Source organism: Ambystoma mexicanum, chromosome 5p (genome assembly GCF_040938575.1).
Source record: "Ambystoma mexicanum isolate Mex_15411 chromosome 5p, UKY_AmexF1_1, whole genome shotgun sequence".
Taxonomy (NCBI): Eukaryota; Metazoa; Chordata; class Amphibia; order Caudata; family Ambystomatidae; genus Ambystoma; species Ambystoma mexicanum.
The window spans coordinates 547,573,842-547,590,466 of NC_090930.1; the positions used below are offsets into that span (position 1 = coordinate 547,573,842).

General features: G+C 42.3%; 1 protein-coding gene across 2 annotated transcripts in view; it reads right to left on the reverse strand.

Moving 5' to 3' along the window:
• Window positions 1-16,625, reverse strand: part of LOC138481081 (xaa-Pro aminopeptidase 2-like) — a 633,999-nt gene that overhangs the window by 356,967 nt on the left and 260,407 nt on the right. The window lies entirely within an intron of this gene.

Here is a 16,625-nt window from a genome sequence, read left to right on the forward strand (position 1 = left end):
GGAAAAATCATGATATCTGGGAAAAAACCAGGATGGTATGCACCCTATCCCCAAATCCCGGGACAGGGTTTTTAAACTTAAAAAAGTCTTGGGGCACCAGGCAGAGGTTCAAATACCCAGACAATCCCAGAAAAACCGAGATGTCTGGTGCCCCTACCATCGTGGTATAGGAAGTTTACTGCACAGACGATTTGCTCGAGGAAGATTACATCTAATTATTTGGATCGAATTTCTGCGCAAATGTATGCAGGGAGTCGGTGAGTGTAATAATAAAGGTGGGGGAGGGCTGCAGGGGGTTCCCCCTGAATACATTTGCAATAGAATGTCATTAAAAAGAAAATGATGAATTCTTCTTTGACCAAATCTTTTTGATGGAATCACATAGGTCCGCCATCATTGACAAGCAAATCAATGTGAACAGTTTATATGGCAGATGTAGCTGGAATGACAAATATTGGCAAGGATCGAACAAAGAGACGAGCAATTATAAGATTGTCAAGAATGTGATTTTTAATTTAGCCATGAAGTGTCTTCTCTGGTGAATAGCAGTGCAGTAGTTATTTTAGCACCTGTAGCATGTCAATGAACAATGTGCAAAGGATACCATGGGGGTTTCATATAACCTTTTATCAATCTCAAGAATAGTGTGGCTAGAGGTAGTGGTGCAGCTTAGTAATATTCAGTCGGGCTGGTTCTGAGATCTTCTAAACAAACTATGGAGTACCTGACTAACAGTGTAGTGCGGCAAGTTGGGAACAAGCCTTTTATTAGGAACTTTAAAATGAAGCAATAGGAATATTGTACTATGATTGCTGTGGCTTCAGAGTTAACGCCCTATTTCTCCAGAATGCAATTCATAGATCATCACAACCTTTTGTACATCCTATGTTAAATCCTATGTTGTACTTTCCAGGACCACTTGTCCTCCCTATACCCAGCTATGAAACACTGTAGCATCATTTATTTCACGTACTCTATGAGGATAGAACCATCGCCCACAGCAGTAGAATATGATATAGAATCGCTTCTGACAGCTCTCAAGGATGCAACAGGCAAAAATCAGTGGATTAAATGACGACTGAAGAGCTTTACAATTAAGTGTTGAGCAGACCAATCAACCAACTCTCTCAGATAAGGATACCCTTGAAGGTTGGAGGAGTTTAAACATGATCTGCACATTTAAAGGGTGGACACACGACAATAGAAATTCATATAAACGTGTGTTAGCAGGTACGCTCGCAGAGATGTTGGGGTTGTAAGACCTATCCTGCAAGATCTTCGCACAACATCAAGAATCCTCTAAGATTGTATGTTCTATAGAGGATGCAATATTTGATTAGGGTTGCTAAGAATGTAAGTGATCAACTGCAAGAAGGCCCTTGCCAGCAGAGGCCTTATTGTCTCCCGGGATTCCAAATTCAAGATTTGCCATAAACAAAATGCCCAGTTGGAGCCATTAAATGGCACAATCTGCCCGTTAGGAGATAGTCCTGTCAAAGTCCAAGGGAGACTTTGGCCCGATAGCCGGCAGTATTAATGGGCATGTCTGGTGAGAACTGGAGCAAGCACTGCAAGCCGTTAAGGCGCAGACCAGCATGTACCTTTCAAAACAAGTCATGGAGAGAGATGTTCAAAGCCGGATGAAGGTGTCTGCCTCTAGGGACTAGCCAACACAACCCCCTGTGGGGGCAATCCAGCTCAAGGCAGAGACACCTCCATGATAACATTGTTAAACTGGAATACAGCAGGTGTCAAGAACAAGATGCACGCTGTAGATTGAGGCACGCTGTAGATTGCCAACTTGTTATATTCCCATGACATAATCCGTCTGCAAGAAACCTAGCTGGAGGATGATGAAGACCTGAAAGAAAGTTTTCAAGACTTTGAAGTCTTCTCTGTAAGTGCATATACAATCTATAAAGGGTCATTGGAGAAAAGGCCTAGATACCCTGTGTCACAAATCAACTGAACTGCAGTTTTTCTAACACCCGATGCCTGACAAGGAAGTTCTCCTGATATCAGTGGGAACCTTCGAGGACCCTTATGGGGCAAACATGTTGGTTGTTAGTAAGTACATTCCACCTAAATGCACTACCCTGACTCAGTTGGACAACGATTGCACGCTGCCTATTGCTATCGATATTCAAATGTAGATGCTTTTATAGTGATGAGTAATTTTAATGCAAAACTAGGAATCGATCATGATACCGGCCAGATTAATTAATGCTGTTGGAAGAATTAAATGGGATACCAGGAAGTAGAAAAATGATCAGCTAACACGATCTAAAGGGTCTTACGATGGATAACCGTATGGGTAACCACTGTTTGGTGGAATTAAACAGGAGATTCCTACATTCGTAGCAGGACCGCGGGCATCTATCACAGACTATTGCTTACTTGATTCGTTCTCTTACCACCGGGTCCAGCACTTGGAGACTATAAACCGTGCAGAGAGCGATCATAATCCCCTAGCCTTGGTTTGGTAAATGTCACCCCAATTCCCCCGAGCTCCCCCTAACTAAAGGAGAGGGAGATTGTTCCCTAGAATGTCAAGATGCAATAAAGTTGCAATACACCATATGGGTTTACACTTTTTTCTTTCCTTCTTTCTTTTTTGTTTTTTTTTTCCTGGTTGATATAAATTCAGTTGTGAATTGAACTAAGATGGAACATATTGACCAACCATACAAAGGGAGGAAGAACCGCACGAAGAAAGAACATATGGAATAACATCAAGACATCCATCATTGTCTGTCAAAAACTGTGTGTGGAAAAAATTGTATGCGAAGAAATTGTATGCGTTCTTTAGAACTGATTACCAATTCTGTCCTGTCCTGAGGAAGACAACTGTCAAGTCTTCTCTCTCTTTTTAGGTAAAGAGATAGACGCCTTAGACAACGTTTATAGTTCGTCGAAACTACCTGTTCTTAGATGCCAACGCAGCCCATGAGATTGTTGGGAACTGCACTAGGTACTGGGTGTTGACTATTTAGGTCGGATTGGCAAGTAGTGCATTTCATTTGGTTTTCATTGATGCACTTTTAGCTTGTTATATCATTGTAAATTTAATTTGCAATTGGGGACAACAATTTTATTTCACAGGAAATATTGAATGTCCTTATTCCTGTGATGTTGTGTCTCCTACCTTTTTCTTAATCCTTTTTCTATTGTCTTATATTAGTTTTTTTGGTTTTCCTTTTTCTTTTTTCTTGGCTGTATAAGTCTGTTAGAATTTATAATAATTTCTATTCCTTTGAGATTGGAATTTGGTTTGATGCAATATGTTCGTGATTTATAATTGTACTATGCACTTCATGTTCACTTTATCCTATAATATTTTTACAAGATCTATATGCACTTTAACTGGAGAGATCCAAGATTAATTGTCTGATTTTACGCTGTTTTATCATGATTTCAGCATTATGTTTAATGTTATTAGATATATATATATAATAAAGATTGACTGATTTTATATGATCCTTGGCCTGGCCTATCCCCTCATTGAGCTCCAGCTTGATCCTTCAGCGGTTGGATTCACGTGACCCCTTCCTCTCTCTTGTCTAAGATGTAATAAAGAACATGGGAGGACCCTAACACTACAGACGCATCACAACAGTACTACCCGGGAGGAAATAGGTGCCCTCGGCGCTCGGCTGTGGTCAGCTGTTCTAAATAAAGCGCTGTTTGAAGAAAAGAATGCAGGCACCCTAAAAGAAAAGGGTAAAATGAATTCCCCATGGTACGACTTTGAGTGCAGACGTTCAAAGTAGCATTTAGCAACGGAGGTCGCAAAAGGGGCATGAAACTCAGGGATACTTTTTGCAATGAAGCAAAAGTATAAAAGCATGCTAAAAATTAAGAAACAGTAGTTTCTGAAGTCACAATGGGATTTGTTGGATATGGCAACTAAAGAAAAACATGCTAAAAAGCTCTGTCAGCTGGCGGCCAGGGGTCACGAGGAGACTGGAGAGGAAAATCTGAATTGCATCCACCCTGATGTGTCGTTAAAGCACTTTAGTGGGGTCCTATGTTCAACCAAGGCAAACCTCAGCAGGGACATCAGGAGACCAAATAGTTTCTCAGGAGGGATATGGCAAGAAGAGATTTTAAAATGCACTTGGCACATGAAGAGCAGGAAAGCACCAGGGCCCGATGGGATAAACCCAAACCTCATTAGATGGTTTCCAGGCAGGTGGCCCCCTTGTGCTAGGTCAACCTTTTAATGCAATAGAAAAGTCTGGCAGGGGCTTATCATCATGGGCTACACGTTTAATTGTTCCTATTTTTAAGAAAGGGTCATTAAGGGATCCTCACTGCTATTGGCTAATTGACTTTCTACACGCCTCAAGCACAAATGTTGGCTATTGCTTGGCCATAAGATTGGAGGACTGGGCAGTAGCAAATAATATAGTCCCAGATGCCCAGGCACGCTTCAGGAAAGGCTTTTGAACAATTTTCTGCTTAATGGCATTGAAGATAAATATACGAGGGTGAGATCTGGTCAGGTGTACGTGGCCTCCTTTGGCAGGCTCTCGATTCTGTTGACCATAGGACCCTGTAGGACAAGTTGGCCAGGTTAGGGGACCAGCTGGATCTTCCATTATTAATCCAGTTATTATACAAGGATACAGTATGGGCGGTCCATTGCAGTAACAAAGGGGAATATACTAAGGACTTTCCAATTGAGGTGTCAGACTGGGCTGCATGCTGGCCCCTTTACTATTCATGCTTTCAATTCCACCTTCCTGCCACACAAGATGAATCCCAGGTTTACTCCGGAGCCTTTTAGCCTAACAAATAAAAGTGTTCTCCTCTATGTGGATGATATGGTCCTAATGGACCTGACTCCAGTGGGAATACAAAAAAGCTTGGGGTTCACTGAGAAATATCTGTTCAACCACCGGCTAAAATGGAACCCAGAAAAGTAAAAGATCATGGTGTTCGGCAAAAGGGGCCAAGATATATTTGGGCCTCTGATAACAAAAAATTAGAGCAAGTTCAACAAATTAACTATCTGGGCTTGGTTTGTTCAAGAATGCATTTAAGTGCGCAGCACAGGGATTTGGTGGGCCTGCACGGTTCTGTCAACAGTATGAGGCTGGAAAGTGCTTGAGAATAAAGCCCAGGCCACAGTACTGTATGGCATTGAAATTTGGGGGCAAGTAGCCAGGAGCTGCCTGGAGGTGCCATAGAATATTCTTTGACAAAGGGTGACTAGATTGCTGCCCTCTACTCCTGGTGATGCTTTGAGGGAAACCATAGGGGTTTCCAGCATAGAGATTCAGGCTCAGAGGAGGATCCTGGACTTCATCTTGAAACTCCACTAGGAGTTACAATCTAGTGGACCTGCTTAAAGAGCTGTCGAGCCCCCCTGGCCTCAACCGATATTTGAGGTTTGGGAAGGAGTTAGCCCTACTGAAAAGGTGGAGGATCGGAGATATGGCAGGAATCTCACATCTGCCAAAAAGGGATGCGCAAGGTGTTGCTCAAAGTTAGAGCAAGGGACATTGAAGCAAGCAGGACTCAGAGCCACACTGATAACCTTCCATCATTGAAATGGTACAGATTGTACTCAGGTGCGGGCCAGAAAGTCATTATAGACGAAATAAAGCACCAGAGGCTAAGGAAATTCTGTTGATGGTTTGGTTAAACGTATTTACCCTGAAGACCGGTATGCCCTGGTTAGATACTAACAGAAAATGTGTTTGTGGGTCAGAGAGTGATGAAGGTGGGCCACACATAATGGTAATTAGTACACACCTGTTGGACCTAAGACATAAATGGTTGAGGCCGTACTTCAGAAGACATCATATAAGGACATGCACAGCCGCTATGTATTACCTGAGTCCGTAATGCCCCCGCCGCTCGGGTCATATTGTTTAATTAATGACACGCACAGCCAATATAAACCTGGAGCCTGTTTATATTGCAAACACATTCTGGGCCTGTACACCTGCAAAAGGCTTACCACAAATTGCCATCTTCTAGCTTCAAACCCTCATTCTCCTTGGGAAACAAAGAAGGGCAGATCCTAGGCACTAGATCATCAACCTCTGCCAAAGGAATAGTTTAGCCAGAAATCATTAGTTGTAATTATGATAACATTTCCCAACTAGCAATTTGGGAAAGCGATATAACATGGATTGTTTAGTAGCATGATAGGAGCCCGTATGCACATTAACCTCGGTGTAACTACATTTTGATGGCCAGTAAAGTAAGTAATGTTCCAAAAAACGATTGCCTGCTTTTGATATCTAACAACACGCCTTCCTTTACATTAATTTTAGAAAAATATGCAGAAACTGAGCACCCGAGTTATATATACTTTTTTAGCTCATGCCATTTTTCTTTCTTACACTATAATGACGACTAATTGTTCCATTACCAATGTAGGACTGCAAATAGCATATGTACAGAGTGATATGGGCCTGGAAGCAGGGACTGCTGAAGTAGCTCTGATAGGCCTACCGAGATTGGTCTTAATTCTGACAAAGCTCTAAGTATTGCAAAGTGGTTCCATAAAATGGCGAACACCTCTATCCAGGCCTGACCTTTCAGCCATCAGCTACCTGCATTTTGAGACTTGTGGTGGTTGTGCGCAGAGACCTATGTTCCCTCACACCATATCCGAAGTAGGTTATCAATTGTATACATGTTATATTGAATTCTTTTCAGTGATGTTTTATTTTATGCATTTCATGGGAATGTGTAATTTCCGAATAAAGTTTGTTTGATTGACTGACAAACTCGGGGATGAACAGGAGCCCTGCATACACAACAAAACATAACCACACGTACAAAGTAAATTGAGTAAGAAAAATCAATGATGATTTAATTAAAAAAGATGAATAGGAAGTAATCTCAAAACCAAATAAAACTAGTGGAAGCAACAAAGAAGAACATGAAAGAGAGATTAAATAAAAAAATGAACACTACATTGAGGAAAAAATAAATATGATATTAAATGAAAGTGAAGATGGGAGGCCAGGGCAGAGAGAGGGAAGGAAGGGAGGAAGAGGTGAAAGGAGAGGAGAAAAGGGGGGAGGAGAGTTAGGGGAAATGAAGGGAGTGCAGGAGGGAGAAGGGAAGTGTAAGAAATGGAAAAGAAACAGGCCTCAGAAAGTGGGAATAGGAAAGGAAAAATGGAAAAAATAGCTGAGGCAATGGAACAGCGGGTAAAATGAAACTGAGTAACAATGCTGCAAATAACACAAAGAATACTAATGTGCAGATTGATATAATAAAGAATACTTTAGACAATTCATATACATTTCAGTTCATCGTGGAGTCGATGGGACCTAAACCATTAATCCAAAGCGTTAGAAGTAACGGTTACATGTTCTCACCTCGAATGAGCTGATATACAATTTGCAAAATGTAAAACCTCATCTGAGAAACTGCATGAACTTTCAGCAGAAAATATCGTGACAAAGGAAACTTTGATGAGTTCATTCCAACTGATATTTTCTTTTCGAGTCATTTGCCCAATGTAGTACAGTCCGGTGGAACATCAAATTGGAACATTTGCATTAATAGAGTCACAAGTGGCATACAGCTTTACCTGAATTGGGTCTCCAGTGTAAGGATGACACACATAGTTACCTTGGATGAAAGAGTTACAATTCTGACAACTTAAACAAGGACAGGAGAGACATTGGGCCTCATTCCGAGATTGCTGGTAGTCATGGCGCTATTTGCGCCATGACTGCCTCCAATAACGGTACCGGCACCAGTCTCGTTCAATGGGGACTTACCAGTCTAGTCCGACCTTTATGGGACCGGTACGTCCCCATTGAAAAATCCATTCCCCATTACCATGTGAGCCCCCATAGGGCCAATGGGAAGGGGGAAGTAGCTAATAACGGTACCGCAATTTGCGGTACCGTTATTGGCTCTGATTTCCCTTTACGGGTCCTGTCCATAACGCCTGGTCAGACCAGGCGTTAAAGGAGGGACCCGCTAAGGGAACTCGTAGTAGGGCGGTAAGGGATTACCGGCACCGGTCTCCTTACCGGTGCCCGTTATCCCTTACCGCCCCACGCGGAATGAGGCCCATTGTTGCCAAGAATCCATTGATGTTGAATAACTGAGGGTTGTGCTCTTATGATTAAGTTCAGTAGATTGTTACTTGACCTGCTTTTACAGATAGGAAGATCCTAAAAAAGACTAGTCATGCGCACACCTTGTTTAAGAATTGGCCAGTTTTGATTAAGAACTCTTGTCATTTTTGGCTCTTTCCGGAAAAAGTTTCAGATGAATGTCAACTTTGGTGTAGGTCAAGGTGGAAGCAAATCTATATGCGAGGATTAATTATTGTTCATTATGTATAGCAAGTTCCTTTTTAACCAAAGTGAATGGATATGCATTGGTGTAGTATCTGACACATATCATATATCATTGATTATGCAGAGCAAGATCACCAGAAACTGGATGCTAAAACATCATAAATTGACTTTAAGGAATATGTTCACTAAAACATCATAAATTGTCTATTAAGAATGTTTTCAGTGGGTGGTTTGTGATCAAAACTTCCAAAGGTAGTAATTCTTTACTGTCTGTACCTTTCGTGAATCAAGAAGTTATGCATTTGAAGTGAACAATTTGAATGTTGAAAACAAAACAATATGCCAGTAGTTACCTACTTTAATGCTACCAGTGCACTACAATTCAAGACAACATTGCCAAAATAAAACAAAATTTCAAGCTGCCAGCGGCCAATATATGCCAGCATTGCCCGATAAAACCATATTGTCATGCTCCCTGTGCTCAACATATGAGGTTATGCTGTCCTGCTTCATTGCTGCATTGCCGGACAATACATGCTAGATTTGCCATTGGAAAAATTAATTTTCGTGCAGTCTGTACTCAAAACAGAACATGAGATCTGTCAACACAATATACCTCCAATGCATCACTTTCATACTGCCAGTGGCTAACATGATATTCTTTCTTAAGATTTGAGCCAGGTAGGGGGAGGGAGGAGTGAAGAAGACTTCAATGCATCGAATGAGGCTCTACTCCTGGGGACCTAAGGAACACAATGAAGGCTGTGACATTACTGTCAATGGTGTTCAGGTCTATTTGATACTCTGTGCAGTGCAATGCATGTGTCAGGGTTGAGCTGCTTTGCAACACCCTACCCTGGCCCATGCACAGCACTGTGCAGTTTAACAGGGAACACCTGTCTGCTTGGCATTTTCAAAGACTCTAAATATGTTCAGATTCTTTGAAAATGTAAAGATTCTGCAGTGCAGATTCTTTTACATTATGGAGTGAGTGAAAGGTATTCAGTCCATGATGAAATTGGATTTAGAGTCTTGCAGGACCCAGAGGGTCCCAAATATGCCATTGGTGATTCCCAGCTGCCATTCTACACCATCCACCACTGTTGAAGGTTCTATTTTCAGGACCTTGTAGGTGATGGTATGGTCGTCATTTAATGGAAGATGACCTTTGTCAAATAATTGGATATGATATGATAGGTTATTTATAATGCACTTAATACCCAGAGGTTCCTAAGCGCGGACCTGGGGATTGAACCTGTGTTGCTCAGTGTTGTCTTGCTTCCAAGGTGAGCACGTTGCCCCTGAGGCATCCTCCCGAGACGATATGAGAGCATGGCAACCAGGTGAGTCGAGCTGAATGACTCATATTCAAAAGAAGTTGGTATTAGAAAAGGTATCCAAGTTGGAGGTCAGGCTTCTGCATGGTGAAGTTAACATCAGGTATGTCAAATCTGGTGATAAAGTCTCTTGGACGGTAGATTTAGGGTGATTGATAATAATTGAAACAACAGCATCACTGAAAGAGGACGCACCTGCTGAATTGTGAGGTGTTAGAGGTTGTAGAATAGCAGGAAGGACTGATAGCTGTATGGAGAAAGGTTGCCCTTCAGGTGGAGGCATTCACAGGCAGGGGTTGAGAGCAGTAGTGATGTTTTCTTTTTTATGATGTGACCATTCAGTCAGCTCTTTTGAATGATTAATTGTTCAGGAATGTATTGTGGCCAGACTGGATTGCTTTATGAATTATTGGGTCAGTGTCAGCTCTTAACAAAGGGTTTGTAATGAGCAGGAAACTGTTAGATGTCACTGTGGAGAGTGTGCATGGTGTAGTGGTATTTGTCCATGAAGTGTCCATTGATGAGTGTTCAATAGAATGAGGGATGGATGTCTTGATACAGTAGAAGAGGAGCCATGGACAAGATTGGGAGTTGTTCATTGAGGTGTAAAGTAAGTGGGGTGTTAAGGCTTTGACATCTGGGGGAAACAGAACGTTTATTTCATGAAGAGATGCAGTCATTATTTGACAGGGTGTAGGGATGCATGGGGAAGCTGGCATGTCCCATAGGATGGCAGGATGAGAAGATGAAGAAATGTTTGTGATGAAGGCAGTGTACGGTGGGAGGGATTATGTGGCTCATTATGTGTATGGGGTAATGGTAATAACCTGTGGTATTTTTCTGAAGTTATTTGCATTGAGTTTATACATTTTTCAACAACCCCCTTACCCTGTACATCCCCCCTTCCACCCAACCGTTCCGTAACAGAATATAATATCCCCTACAACTACACACTGTTCATCGCTAATGCAATTAACAATTTGCCAGTATTTGTAGTCTTTGTGGACAGTTTCCTTAAAGCCAATGTGAAGACAATTGAGTACCAGACCCTAGTCGGCACTGAATCAGGAATAATCCCCTTGGATCATGTAAGTGACTCATTCCAGGGTGACAAAGTTCCACATTTTCAATATCCAATCTTGCTCCACGGTGGTTCTGCATGCTTCCATCTTTTAGCCACTGGTAAGAGTGCTGCTATATCAACAATTGCCCATGCTTTGCATTGGGCTTCACCATTTTAGCAATGTCCTCTTTCCACATCCGTAGTACATATTCCGTTATACTTCTTTTATATGGGACCCGAATATGTCCTTAATTCTCTTATTTACTTTGGACCAAAACACTTTATGCCTTTACAAGACCACCACACATGAGCCCAGTCTCCTAATTCACCACACCCACTCCCACACTCCCGAGATACAGTAGGATAAATGCCATGTAACTGTGCTGGGGAGTAGTGCCATTGAACCACAACTTTAATCCACGTCTCTCTGATTTGGATCACTCTTGTCAATTTAACTATATTCCTCCAAAATCTTGCCCATTGCACTTCTGATATGGGATGCCCTAACATGTTCTCCACGTTTTTCATAAACGTCCAATCTGGTTGTGTAGGTAAATCAGAAAATATTTTATAAAGAACTGAGATTAGATATCTTTTCCCCTGAATTTGTGAAGATTAAAATTTCAAATGAGGTTAACTGTCTGATTGCAGCTGCTTTCCCTTAATCCAAACTATTGTTTGCATTCTTCAAATGATTTATTGCCTTGTCCCTCAAACTTGTTGTTTGCATTCTTCAAATGATTTATTGGCTTGTCCCTCAAACATATTCCTCAGCTTAATACATTCAGCAACTTCCAACATAATGTGCACTCCCCACTCTAATCAAGGTTGAAATTGTGGGTTCCCAAACATTGGGGAGAACGGCAATGGGAATGTTGTTATCCCAATGTGCTGTACTAGCGTATCACATTGATCTTCGACTACCTTTGTGATTGTGCTAAGGTGCATGTTTACTGGTCTATCAGATCTCTTGATCCATAGGGCCTGCTTTAAAGATTTTCCCACCACAGCCCTCTCAATCCTATACCAAATGTTACCATGGTTCCCCATAAAGCATTCTTTGATTACCCATTCGGTAGAGAGAGCACTCCTTTGTGTATTGGCACCTTAAGAAGCCTCAAAGCCACTCTGGGTTTCTTGTTGTTCCATATGAACTTTGTTTAATTTCATGAAGATCTTGAAAAAATAATTGCGGAAGGGGTATTGGTAGGGCCTGAAAGTAGTATAAAATCTTTGAAACATTACTCTTTCAATAACATTTATCCTCCCCAGTCAAAATATTGTGTTTCATTATATCTAACAGAGGGATATCATTTGCAGCATATAGTAACTCTTTCTTGTCAGTAATATTCACTCCCAAGTATTTTATGTGGTTCGCGGCCCAGTGGAAGGGCATGCCCATTGTTAATTGTTCTTATTGTTCCTCTGGGACTGACAGATTTAGAATCTCCAATTTGTGCATGTTAATCTTGAGCCTGGCTATAGCCCCAAAATCATGAAGTATGTGGGATAGAGACTGTTGTGAAGTTTCAGGTTCTGATACCATAAGAAGCATGTCATCAGGGAAGGCCATTACCTTATTTTCTTCAATCCTGAATCCTATTCCATGAACATCCTGCGCTGTTCTTATCCAAGATAGGAGTGATTCTAGGTTTAGTGCATACAGTAGTGGGGACAAAGGACACCCCTGTTTTGTTCCCTTGCCTCACTTGATGATCAGGGACAAACTCCCTTTAATCGGCAAATGAATTGTTGGTGCAGTTAGCCCGAACCCATTGCATGTAGTTAAACCCAAATCCCTTATGCTCCATTGTATTAAATAAAAATGACCACTACACCCGGTCAAATGCTTTTTCCGCATCTAATGCAAACATCAAGGTAGGTACCTTTTTTTGACAACTTTTTCAATCAAATTGCATACCCAGCGAATGTTATCAAATGTTTGCCTGTTTTTTTTAATGAAACCCGACTAATCAGAATCTATCAAGTTGGGAAAAATAATTTCTAGTTGATTCACCAGAAGTTTTGTAAAGATCTTTGCATCAATATTAATAAGCGCTATTGGACGATAAGAGCTTCATAGCGTGGGATCTTTATTGGGCTTGGCAAACAACACTACCTTGCCTGCTTCCATTGTCAAGATAATCCGTCCACTCACCGTGAAAGTATTACAAAGGGAAGCTCATTTCGGGATTAACGTCATCCTACAAATCTTATAAAAAAAGGGCCATATACCCATAGGGGCCTGGAGATTTATGTAGGGGCAGTGATTTAATTACTGACTTTATCTTTTCCTGTGTTATACCTGCTTCACACCCCTCCCTTTCTCCCGCTGATATCTTCTGGAGTGGAATTGATTTCAAATATGGGATCTGTGAGTCCTCGCAAGGAAAATCAGAGCTGTACAACTTCCAATGCAAATCTGAGAACAATTCCATTATGTCCGGGGTTGCAGTTACCTCTGTTCCATGTTTATTATTTAACCTCAAAATCATTTGTGCCACCCCTTTGTCTTGCCAATAGATGGTCGGCTTTGTTGGCCTGTACATAATATATTTGATGCAAATATAGAAGGACGTTTTCTGCTCGTTTTGTGCGGAGAATATCCCACTGGCCTCTAATTCTGCCAACTGGCCTCTAATTCTTTCCTCAGGACTATGTCTGCCCTGTTTTCCATTTGGCTCATATAGCCTTTAAGTTCATTTTCCATATCCATTTCTAATTGTTTTATTTGCTTGTCACGTATATTTTGTATTTCAATGAGCTAAAGCATCCCACAATACATGTTTCTGGTTGTCAGTGGACGTATTGTGCTAAAGCAATTCCCCAATTCTTTCCCCCACCTCGCTAACCAAAACTCTATCTTTGAAACAGTATTCTGGCAGTTTCCACCTCCATAACCCTCTCCCTTCCCTGCTATTATGAATAGTGAGCGAGAGAGAAACAGGATCTGACAGAGCTATGGCTCCGATGTCTATTCCCTCTGCCCCACCTATTAGAGATATGCAGTGCCAAATATAGTTTATACAGGAGAAGGTTAGGAGAGCATCCAAGTGGGAGGAATACCCTCTAGACTCCCCCTGCAGAACTCAGCAAATATCCATTAGGTTTAAAGACTCCATCCTTATCCTTCATCTTTTTAGATGGGGCTTTCTAATTATGGTATAGACTAGAACTCCTATCCTTCAGTAGGTCCTAGGCCATATTCAAATCCCCCATGAATATAATGTCCCCCTCAGCAAACCCCTTTAATTAGGTCACTTAGGTCAAGATTGTAGTAACATAGCCATCTTGTCCAGAGTTAGAGGACTAAACCGATGCCACTGTGTAAGTTGCTCCACCCATATGAAATTTGACAACTACAAGCCTTCTTTCTTTATCTCGTTTGGTATCTATGATGTAAAGACTCATATTGGAATGGAACTCACCCCAAACCCTATTTCCCTGAGGCATTAGACTGAAATATCTGTGGATATCTTTATTTATCAATTTTTTGTATGTGAGTCTCTTGAAGGGCTAGTATGTCCATTTTCTCCCTCCTGTTAGGAAAGATTTCCCTTAGGTGCAATTTTCCCTCCATTTATGGACCCTCCCAAACATTTTGCTTTTGTTTGGCTTACCTAACTTGACTTTTTCCAGTGGAGCGCAGCCTTCATCTGCACTCCTCTGGGCTTTTGCTCATCTGTTATGGGGAAACTGACACATCATTCAGGCTGCCAGTACTGGGAAACTATGTTTCCCTTAGTCTTTGACTATGTTGCCATTTCTTGGTAACTTTTTATCTATATGCCAAGTACCTTACAGTACCACACATAGAGGTCCTTTTGTTTTATGGCCCTAGACAACCACTAAAGAGTGATTGTGAAGTGTGCCTTGGACGAACTGGTGGAAGCAGTTTACTTTTAAAGTAATTTGACTTCTTTAATTGAACCAAAACGTGTTTACTGTGTTTGGCTCAACACTGCGGCCGAAAATGGCAGTGCCACAAAGTCTTTTGTTCTGTCCTTTGGCCATTTCATCCCTTTGCCTTCCCCCAGGTCAAGTGACCCGAGTATTCCTTATTTGGGCATGTAGCCTCCCACAAAAACCACATCTTTTGCAGGCACCTGTATGCCACGCAAGCTAGTGCCCAGGAAGAGGGTTGGGACTGTCTGGTCTCAATCCACACTACTGATGACAGTATGTCTGGATTGCCTGAATGAATGGAACCACTGTGGGCCATGATTGTCCCATGCCTTGCATGAATTCAAGAGAGCAGATCTTCCTTTGGCTATCCCAGATTGGAGCGTGAAATGAATCTTGGAGAGAGAAGGGGCTCTGCATCCATTCCAAGTCGATCACCTGAAGTTCACACTGAACTACAGGAGGAGCCAAGCATCCTCAAATGAAAGAGCAGACTCATGGAACTGCCAGAGACATGCTGTAAGGTTTGGCACCCTGACCCCACTGTAGTCCTATCGGACCCCTGCTTTTGTATTGATTACAGAAAGCCTGAACCTTTGGAGTAGTGGGACCAACTACTCTCGGCACCTCCTGCTTACCCTCGAAAGGATGCTCATCAGAAGTGTTCCTGGGACATTCAGCAAACTGATGAGCTCAAACCCGGGGTAGCGTATAGGAGTGCTGCCTTTTCTGAGTTGACACTCAATATTTGGGAATTGCTAAATTGTGGTCCTGTGCCATCTTCCGCCAAAATCCATATTCTTAGATCCTCTGGGTCACGATTTATGAGACTGCACCATGCAGCAAGCATTTGTGGTCCCTGTGTCACCCTGTTGTGGTGACGGTAATTGTAGGAGCCTTGCATACCTGCCTCCCTCTGCCCTGAGATGTGCTGCAATGGAACTGTCTTCCTTTCTTCATCGAGAGCTGAGAAAAGGCTGCTGTCCCACCACAGATGATCATCCAGTCCAGCAGCCACTGAGAGCTGGACTGACATGTAACTGCAAGGGTTGAACCTATAAGCGGCCTGGACGAGACTGGCAAAGTTTGTCTCGGACTGTGTCAAGCGTCGGTGAGTACTGGCATCGCTTACCGGTGGTCCCCAGGCACAGCCCTTGTTCTTTATGCACAAGAATCCCAGAAAAGATACTCACCTTAGCTGGGCTAGCCTGCCCTCCCTAGCTATTCCCGAACCTCAAAAGTCGCTCTACTTGCAAGGGTAGACCCTCCTCAAATAATAGGACACTGTTCTTCATCGCCTCAAGCCCCTTCCTGAACTGCTACAGCTCCCTGAAGAAGACTCGCTTTCGCTTTTTACGCATGACTGCGTGTTGTTAACAAATTGCTGTACTTTTGAGCATAAGGCTCCCCACTTCTTAGGATTGGGCTGCATAAGTTAGGGATCGACTCAGAGGAACTTCCTAATGAGATATATGTGGTAATTTAGCTCTTCTGTTGCAGGTTGTGGTTGTGTTCTCCCCCTTATCTTCATTTGGAAAAACACATTTGTATATATGGTAAATAGTGTAAGGCATGTGTTGTAACTGTTTCTATTACTGTGGTTTATTCGTGTTTAGTTATAAGCCATATAATAAATGTATTTTTGATATACACTTGTTTAAGAGTATTCTATGCAGTTTTACTGTGTGTGTTCATTGTGGGCTTTCGATCACTCTCATCCCTCCTGAGACTTAGGGCCTCATTACACGGTAGGCGGTGAGCCATGGCGCTATTAGCGCCATGGCTCATGCCGGTAAAATACCGGCACCGCCTTGGTGGAAAGGGGATTTACCGCCCCATTCCAAGGTTGGAGGGGCGGTAAATCCCCTTTCCGCCATTGCCCTTCCCCATTCCCATTTCTGCCCCATAGGGCTCTATGGAAATGGGGAAGGCGCTAATTACGCCACCGCAATTTTGCGGTGCCGTAATTAGCTCCGAGGTCCCTTAGCGGATTGGATTTTAACGCCTGCAAGAAGCAGGCGTTAAATCCTCCAACCC